Here is an 8,032-nt window from a genome sequence, read left to right as displayed (position 1 = left end):
AACTGCAACAGTGATGGTGATGAATTGGAGGTGTAGAAACTAAGGCAGACCCGCAATGCTGGATGGGATTATGGAAGGTGGAGGTAATCGGAGTTAAAGTATTCCAAAGGCCCTGCCTCCGTCAGGGGATAATCAGATTTCTGATTAATTTTAGAGTTGGTGTACATGTGAAAAGAAGGGGAGAGAAGCCCTTAAGAATAGGAATGAAATCTATAATTTACAAGAAAACAAATGAATGAAGGAAGGAAGGAATACAAGTAGAAAAAATAATAAAAGAGGCTCGGACTTCCCTGGTGGTCCAGTGCTTAAGACTCCGTGCTTCCACTGCAGGGGGCATGGGTTCAATCCCTGGTCGGGGAACTGAGATCCCACATGTCACGCAGCATGGCTAAATAAATAAATAAATAAATAAAAGAGGCTCACTAAATTTGATAAATATAGGAAACAAAAGAAAAGGTAAAAAGAAAAAACCATGAGGAAATTAAGGAGCACAGAATAAAATGGTAAAAATAGGTTCAAATAATGATAACACTTAAACTTGTAAGTTAAAAGATACAGATTCTCAGATTAGATCTATGTACTAACATGGTGGAATCTCAGAAACATACTAGCACCACAAAAAAAAAAAAGCATCAAATTGCCAAATGATACAATACAAATACTCCCCATATACAGTACATAAGATTTTAAAACATTCAGAGCAGTACAGGGGTTCCTGAAACAATTAAACATAGAATTCCCATATGCACCATATGATCCAGCAATTCCACTTTTGTGTACATCCCCAAAAGAACTGAAAGCACATACTTGAACACATACTTACACACCCACGTTCACTGCAGCATCATTCACAAAAGCCAAAAGGTGGAAAGAACCCAAATGTCCATCAACGGATGAATGAATAAGGGAAACGTGGCGTACATATGCAATGGAATATTATTCAGCCTTTAAAAGGAAAGAAATTCTGACAACAACATTGAGGAAATATGTTGTTAAACCAATTCAAGGAACCTTGAAGATACTATGCTAAGTGAGATAAATCAGACACAAAAGGACAAATATTCTATGACTCTATTTACACAAAGAACCATAAATTCAGAGAGATAGAAAGTACAATGGTGGTTTCCAGGAGTTGTGGGGTAGGATGGACTAGGGAAGTTATTGACTAATGAGCACAGAGTTTCAGTTTTGGAAGATTAAACGTTTCTAGAGATTGGCAGTGGTGATGGTTACGCAACAAGGTGAATGTACTCAGTGCCCCTGAACAGTACAATAAAAAATGGTGAAAACGTTAAATGGGAAATTTTATGTTATGTGTGTTTTACCACAATAAAAAAGAGCATGCAAAGCAATACTACACGTAGTTTGTAGATATATACAGCAAAAGTGAAGGCGCACATGAGAGTAGGAAACTGCAAATTCAGGAGAGCAGCTACGCCTCTGAGGGTCAGGAATACAAGCGGGGATCTGTTATGTTTCAGTACTAAAAACAAAATCTGAAGAAAATAGGACAAAGTCAGGTCGTAGGCATATGCATGCTTCTTACCATTACACTCTAAGCTTTTCAACACGCTTTGAGTTTCCCGTAATCTGAAGGACTAGGTACCAGGAACGCCTGCTAAGGAGGAGTCGTGACGCAGCCCCATCCCCTCTTCGGAGACTCAACCCTAAGAATAGGCTCCTCCCTCCTCGTGTCCAGAGCAGCCTCCACTGATTTGCCAAGTGTGGAGCAGAGCCTAGAACTTTCTTTTTTAATTGAAGTATAGTTGATTTACAATGCTGTGCCAATCTCTGCTGTGTTGCAAAGTGACTTATAGACTTATATACATTCTTTTCTAAATATTCTTTTCCATTATGGTTTATCCCAGGAGATTGGATATAGTTCCCTGTGCTGTACAGTAGGACCTTGTTGTTTACCCATGCTAAATGTGATAGTTTGCATCTAGCAACCCCAAATTCCCAGTTCATCCCTCTCCCTCCCTCCCTCCCCCTTGGTAACCACAAGTCCGATCTCTACGTCTGTGAGTCTGTTTCTGTTTTGTAGAGTTTCCTTTGTTCCATATTTTAGATTCCACATATAAGTGATATCATCTGGTATTTGTCTTTCTCTGACTTTCTTCACTTAGTATGATAATCTCTAGTTGCATGCATGTTGCTACAAATGGCATTATTTTGTTCTTTTTTATGGCTGAGTAGTATTCCATTGTATATATATGTACCACATCTTCTTTATCCATTCATCTGTCAGTGAACATTTAGCTTGTTTCCTTGTTTTGGCTATTGTGAATAGTGCTGCTATGAATATAGGAGTGCATGTATCTTTTTGAATTATAGTTTTGTCTGGGATGCCCAGGAGTGGGTGGGATTGCTGGGTCATATGGTAATTCTATTTTTAGTTTTCTGAGGAACCTCCATACTGTCTTCCATAGTGGTTGCACCCACTTACATTGCCACCAACAGTGCAGGAGGGTTCCCCTTTCTCCACACCCTCTCCAGCATTTGTTATTTGTAGACTTTTTGACCGGCCATTCTGACCGGTGTGAGGTGGTACCTCACTGTAGTTTTGATTTGCATTTCTCTAATAATTAGTGATGTTGAGCATCTTTTCATGTGCCTACTGGCCATCTGTATGTCTTCTTTGGTAGAGCCTGAAAACTTCGACGTCAGAAGATCCTTCCAGGCCCATCCTCTCCAGGCTGACCAAACCACGTCCTTCTTGCAGAAAACCCTAGGAGTGGAGGGGCAGAGAGATGGTCTGAGGAATGGAGCTATTAACAAGCCATGCACCTGGACTGTGGGTGTTGCAGGCGGCCTTCTGTAGGGAATCTGGAAGCTTTCCAGTCCCGGGTCTCCACTGCCCCGTGCTGAGCTGCAGGCCGCTGTGGGTGGCTGGCTCTCAGCAGCCTCTCTCGCCCCGCTTCACTCCACACAGACTGTGGCGAGGCCCCCAGGACAGTCCTCTTCTGTTGCCTGGAGGCCAGTCTTTGCTTGTCAGACCACCAGTTATTCTTGGAATAAGGCTCAGCTGGGCGTCTGCTACCCTCCCTCCAGCTGCAGATTTGTGTCATACAAGACACAAATCTCAGAGCAGGAGGGTCTGGAAGGACAAACTCGTGGTGAGTGGCTGACAAGGAGGTCCTCCCAGGGAGGCCTGACGGTACCTTAACCAAGACCTCGGGGACGCTGTCATCCAAGTGGCGTGAGGCGGAGGGAACCGTCCTGCTCCAGCCCCTCAGCTGCTGGAATGGACTCAACCAGCGCGTCTCTACCCACTAGCAAAGCAGCCGCTGCCCTTAGCTGACTCTCTGTGTACCTTGAAACACACCACGTCTAATTTCTTACAACAAGCCTCCAGGAGAGATAATAGCCTCAACTTCACAAGTGAGGACACTGGGGCTCAAAGTGATCGCCTGACTTGCCTGTACTCGTGGAGACCGTGTACGACCGAGACTGCCCCCAGAGGCAGGCATGGACCCGCGGGCCTGGGAGCTGAGCGGGGCTGCAAGTCACAGGCTCGGTGCTCGGGCCCGAGCCCCGAGGCCCCACACGTATGAGCAGTACTGACTGAGGAAGGTGTGTGGGCCGTGACACACAGTGGCAGGCGACTCAGTGCAGCATGTTAGAGGAGAGCGTGCTCCTTGCCTGCCCTTTCATTTGTTTTTTTAACTTCTCACCACAATAGAAACTGCTGATCTGCAGGTGTGCAGCTATTCTAAGAGAATGAATGGCTCATGTTAGAGTTCACGGACGGCACGGGGCCTGCCCCCCCCGCCCTGCCCGTCGCAGGTGCCATCATGCTCTGGCTCGTCAGGCTGCTGCGGCCGTCTGGCCTCCCCTCCTGTCCAAATGAGCCAAACCAAGCAGGCTGATGGACTCCGGAAACTTCAGATGATTTTATAATGAACGAGGGTGCAACACAGGAACGTCCATAAAATATGTATGACAGTTGAACAGATCATTGTAGAGCAAACACCTTGTAATGGATCATGCAATAGAACATCACCAGCACCCCAGGAGCTGCAAATGTCACCTTCCATCTACAGGCACTCACCATCCTGGCTTCACTGCCCGTGAGGATGCCAGGAGCTGTTGGCACAAGTGCTGATGGGGACTCTGGGGCTCTGGAGTTGGTTTCCAAAGCTGTGAGGAAGGTGGGCCAGGCACCTGATCCAGATAGATGGGTCGATCTGCCTCTGACACCCAGAGCCGGACTGAGGTTAGGCCAGGATCACTGCAACATTGCTGGGACATTAGGACACTGTGCTGGGAATGAAGGAAAAGGTACTGACCAGAAGGCCTCAGAAGAAGGACCTGCCAGAGACTCCGTTCACCCAAAAGGGACAGAAATCTGAACACCAGTGGCTTAAACAACTAAGGGGTTTGTTTTTCTCATAAAAGGGGAGCCCAGGGCTGTGTGACTCACGGTACCATCGAGGGGCCAGTCTCTCTTTCTGCTCTGCCATCTTAAGCCTGTGGTTTTCAGCCTTGGGTTCATTGCTTTGTGGTTGCAAGGTGGCTTCTGCAGATCCAAGCACTTCATCTGTGCTCAAGGCAAGAAGGAGGGGGAAGGGCAAAAGGCCAAGAGCAAAGCCGGCTGAGTCCTCCCCCTCCTAAGGAGTTTTCCCAGGAGCCTCTTCCAGTGGCTTTCACTTATAGGTGTCAGAACTGGGTCCCCAGCTAACCCTGACTGCAGGGGAGCCTGGAAAATCAACCTTTTAAAAAAGCTGGTCATGGGCTTCCCTGGTGGCGCAGTGGTTGAGAGTCCGCCTGCCGATGCAGGGGACACGGGTTCGTGCCCCGGTCCGGGAAGATCCCACATGCCGTGGAGCGGCTGGGCCCGTGAGCCATGGCCGCTGAGCCTGCGCGTCCGGAGCCTGTGCTCCGCAACGGGAGAGGCCACAACAGTGAGAGGCCCGGGTACTGCAAAATAAATAAATAAATAAATAAAAATTAAAAATAAAAAAGCTGGTCACATTGCTACCCTGAGAATAGACACTGAGAAGGAAACCAGTAGTTCTTCCTCAAAGAAATACTTTGGGTCAAGGCAAGGAGACCCCTCCTCCTCTCACTCAGCCCAATCCCCCGCCAGCTACCTTCTAAGGATGGGGGGTCCAGCAGGTCTTTTACCGAGGATGTAAGTGCGGGCTAGAGCTGACTTACTGAGGACTAAGAGAAGGCTGGGCTGCCTCTCGGGGTCCCCCTCTCCGTCCTTCCCCCACAGAGCTGATTTCACAGCTTCACCACGAAACCAAAGCTGAATAAATATTTTAAAGTATTATTGAATACTTTTCCCACCAGTGACACATCTGCTTGTAAATGTGCTAAGAAAGACTAGGCAGACAAGCTAAGTGGTGAGACTTGGGTGAGAACATCTAAGAAAGTCGGGGCACAGACACCCTGAGGCAGGGGGAGCTGTGTCCTTGTGGGCTGAGGCCCAATCCAGATCCAGAAGAAGAACGAACAGAGCATTATATTTATCGACCATCCACAGTTAGCCTGTAGAGTTTTCCCAAGCATGACAATATGATTTTTCCTTTTTGATTTGTAAGAGATCTTTACATATTAAGGATCTCAATATGTACAGAGTATCTCACTGTAAAGGGCACCACGTGACTAGGAGTCAGCACCCAGGCTGAGGGCTCATTCAAGGGTGGGGCGCTGGACACTGTGGGGAGAAGGGGGCTCTGCAGTGGGGTCAGGTCTCCTCCTCCCCACTCCCCACTCATACACAGGCATCACTCCTAGATGTACATTCAGAATTTGGGACATTGAGACACTTAACAATTAGGATACTTCACATAAAAATATGGATCTCTGCCTACGTTGAAAAGTTGGAAGATCTAGCAAACAAGGACCTCACATTCCCTTACATCAGCCAGCTTCTGCAGCAGAGACCCCAGTTACACAAGAATGTGCTTCCCGGTCACCCCAGATCCCACCAAGCATCTTCCCCCTTGCATGGTTAGTTTCCTTATTCTCAACTACGTCCCACAATTGTGTCCTGGAATTTGAGTTTGCAACCCCTAACAGCCTGCAAAGCCTTCAATTGATAGACAGATTACCTGGAATGGCAGGGGGAGCTGCCCAGGAGCCCACGGCCTCTAATGGCCTCCATCAGGGGCTCCTGGGACCCAGTTCTGATTGAAATCCTCTCTCATGGAGATTTACAAACATTGCTAACGCCATTAATTACAGGGTCTGGATGGGAGAAAGGGTGTGTGACTTGAGTTGAAGTCACCTGGGAGCCTGTGAATTTTGCTGATCCTGGGCTGTGGCCCTGGAACTCCTGGCCGGGCAGGGAGATGCCCAGTCTCCTGGGTGTGGTGGAAACCCATGTTCTCATGGGGAGAGGAAGCCACCACAGTGGGTGAGGTGAGAACAAGAGGTTGGGCATCCTGGGTGGGCAGATGTGGCTACAGGTAGCTGCCGCAGGCTGGTGCCTGGCCCAGATGCATCCTCTACGCCCTTTCTGCAAAAACTGCTGTCATGTGCAGAAATGTGCAAAGTCTGAGAGTAGGTGCTCAGAAGTCCCCCCACCATGTGTGTGCAGGCAGCCCTCGAGTCTCAGCCCCAGGCCCAGCCATGTACATCTTTCAGGCAACTGAGGATTTTAAAAAAGAGGTGTTTTTGATCTCCAGGTGGCTGTGGTTTGAGCAGGGTGGCGGGAGGGGACTTGAGGCTCTCTTGTCTTGCTCCAGGCCTGGCCAGGGAGCTGGGCCTGCCTGGGAGGAAGGGACAGTGCTGTGGTGTGCAGGCTGGTGGCCAAGCTGCAAAGGAGCAAGTGCTACAGGGTCTGCCCTCCCGCTGTGGCCCCTCCTCTCCTGCTGCCGGGACAGAGCTCCCCACATCCCCCTCATAGCAGCCCCCATCCCCAACCTCAGTGGTGTTATGCCTGTTCCCTTGGCCCTCTGGGGTGTCTCCTGCCCCAGGGATGGCCCAAAACAGGGCCTGGACCAGTAGGAGAGGCAGGTGCATGACGGGGCACCCTGGCCGATATGACACAGCCCCCGGAGCACAGATTGGCACCCCTGTCCTGGGAACACAGGCCCCCATGCCCTCAGGATCACCATCTGAGAGGGGCTACATCACTGGCACTCTTGGCAAGAGGAGAGGGGGCCTGGCACTGAGAGGCTCTAGGCCTGCCGTGACCAAGCAGGAGGCGGAGCCATGCTGGCTCAGCTGCCCTGGGGCCCACAGCGCTGGACTGCCCAGAGCTATCAGATCACTACCTGAGAGGTGGGACCCTCCTGCCCAGGGGAGTCCTGACACTCCCCATCAGAGCAAACACACAAGAGATTGAGAGGCTGGCCGGGCACGCCCTCACCTGGGTCCCCTGTAAAGGATATATCAATGCAGGACGTAGCTCTTTCCCCTGGAGCTCACAGAGATGTTCCTGTTCTTAGTCCAAAAGTCCAACTCCAAGGCCAGGGTCTCAATGTTGTCCCCGGGGTGGAGCCAAGCACCACCTCCCCCGCAGGCACCCTTCCCAAGCCCCGTCCTGGGAGGTCTCAGGAACGGGGATGCAGGGCAGCACGGGGAGGGGTGCCCACCGTAGGAAGGTGGTTCTGCAGCATGCCCTTCAGCATCTGGGGCATCTCAGAGAGGAACAGACCCTCCATCAGCCAGTAGGAGTCCCTGGGAGGACAGCTCAGGCATCACACCACCCCACGCAGGACGCCCCGCGGGCCCCGGGCTCCCCCCGCGCATGCCCTGCTCCCTGCCCCGAAGCCCCCGGCCGCTCCCCAGTAGTAGAACTCAACAAAGCGCCCACCGGGCACAACGAAGGGGTGTCTTGAGTAGATCAGAGAGAAATGCTCAGGGTGGCTGAGGACTTCTGGCCTCACCTGGAGTCAGGGGAGAGGGCGCAGGGAGCCTGGGACCCACGTGGAGTGGGGGCTGGAGGAGGCTGGGAAGCTGGAGGCCCTGGCAGCCGTGGGCTTTGGAGCCAGGCAACCCGGGCTTGGGTTCTGGCTCTGGGGCTGCTCAGCCGTGTGGCCCTGGTCAAGGTCTGGGCCGTGGGGAGTCTGGTCTG

At 50.8% G+C, this 8,032-nt stretch overlaps 1 long non-coding RNA gene across 2 annotated transcripts; it reads right to left on the bottom strand.

The window, feature by feature from the left end:
- Positions 1-252: 252 nt before the first annotated feature.
- On the bottom strand, positions 253-7,609 carry LOC132525418 (uncharacterized). Of its 2 annotated transcripts, XR_009542233.1 has the most exons (6): positions 7,325-7,609; positions 4,713-4,920; positions 4,424-4,540; positions 4,052-4,258; positions 2,447-2,728; positions 253-388 (listed from the first exon to the last, which is right to left on the bottom strand). It is a non-coding gene; the product is annotated as an uncharacterized LOC132525418 (long non-coding RNA). The 2 variants fall into 2 exon arrangements; XR_009542232.1 differs by having other exon boundaries at positions 4,424-4,920.
- Positions 7,610-8,032: the final 423 nt, after the last annotated feature.

The sequence above is a fragment of the Lagenorhynchus albirostris genome, chromosome 9 (genome assembly GCF_949774975.1).
Source record: "Lagenorhynchus albirostris chromosome 9, mLagAlb1.1, whole genome shotgun sequence".
NCBI classification, from domain to species: Eukaryota; Metazoa; Chordata; class Mammalia; order Artiodactyla; family Delphinidae; genus Lagenorhynchus; species Lagenorhynchus albirostris.
The sequence above is the reverse complement of the archived record's forward strand: the minus strand, read 5'-3'. Positions and strand labels throughout refer to the sequence as shown.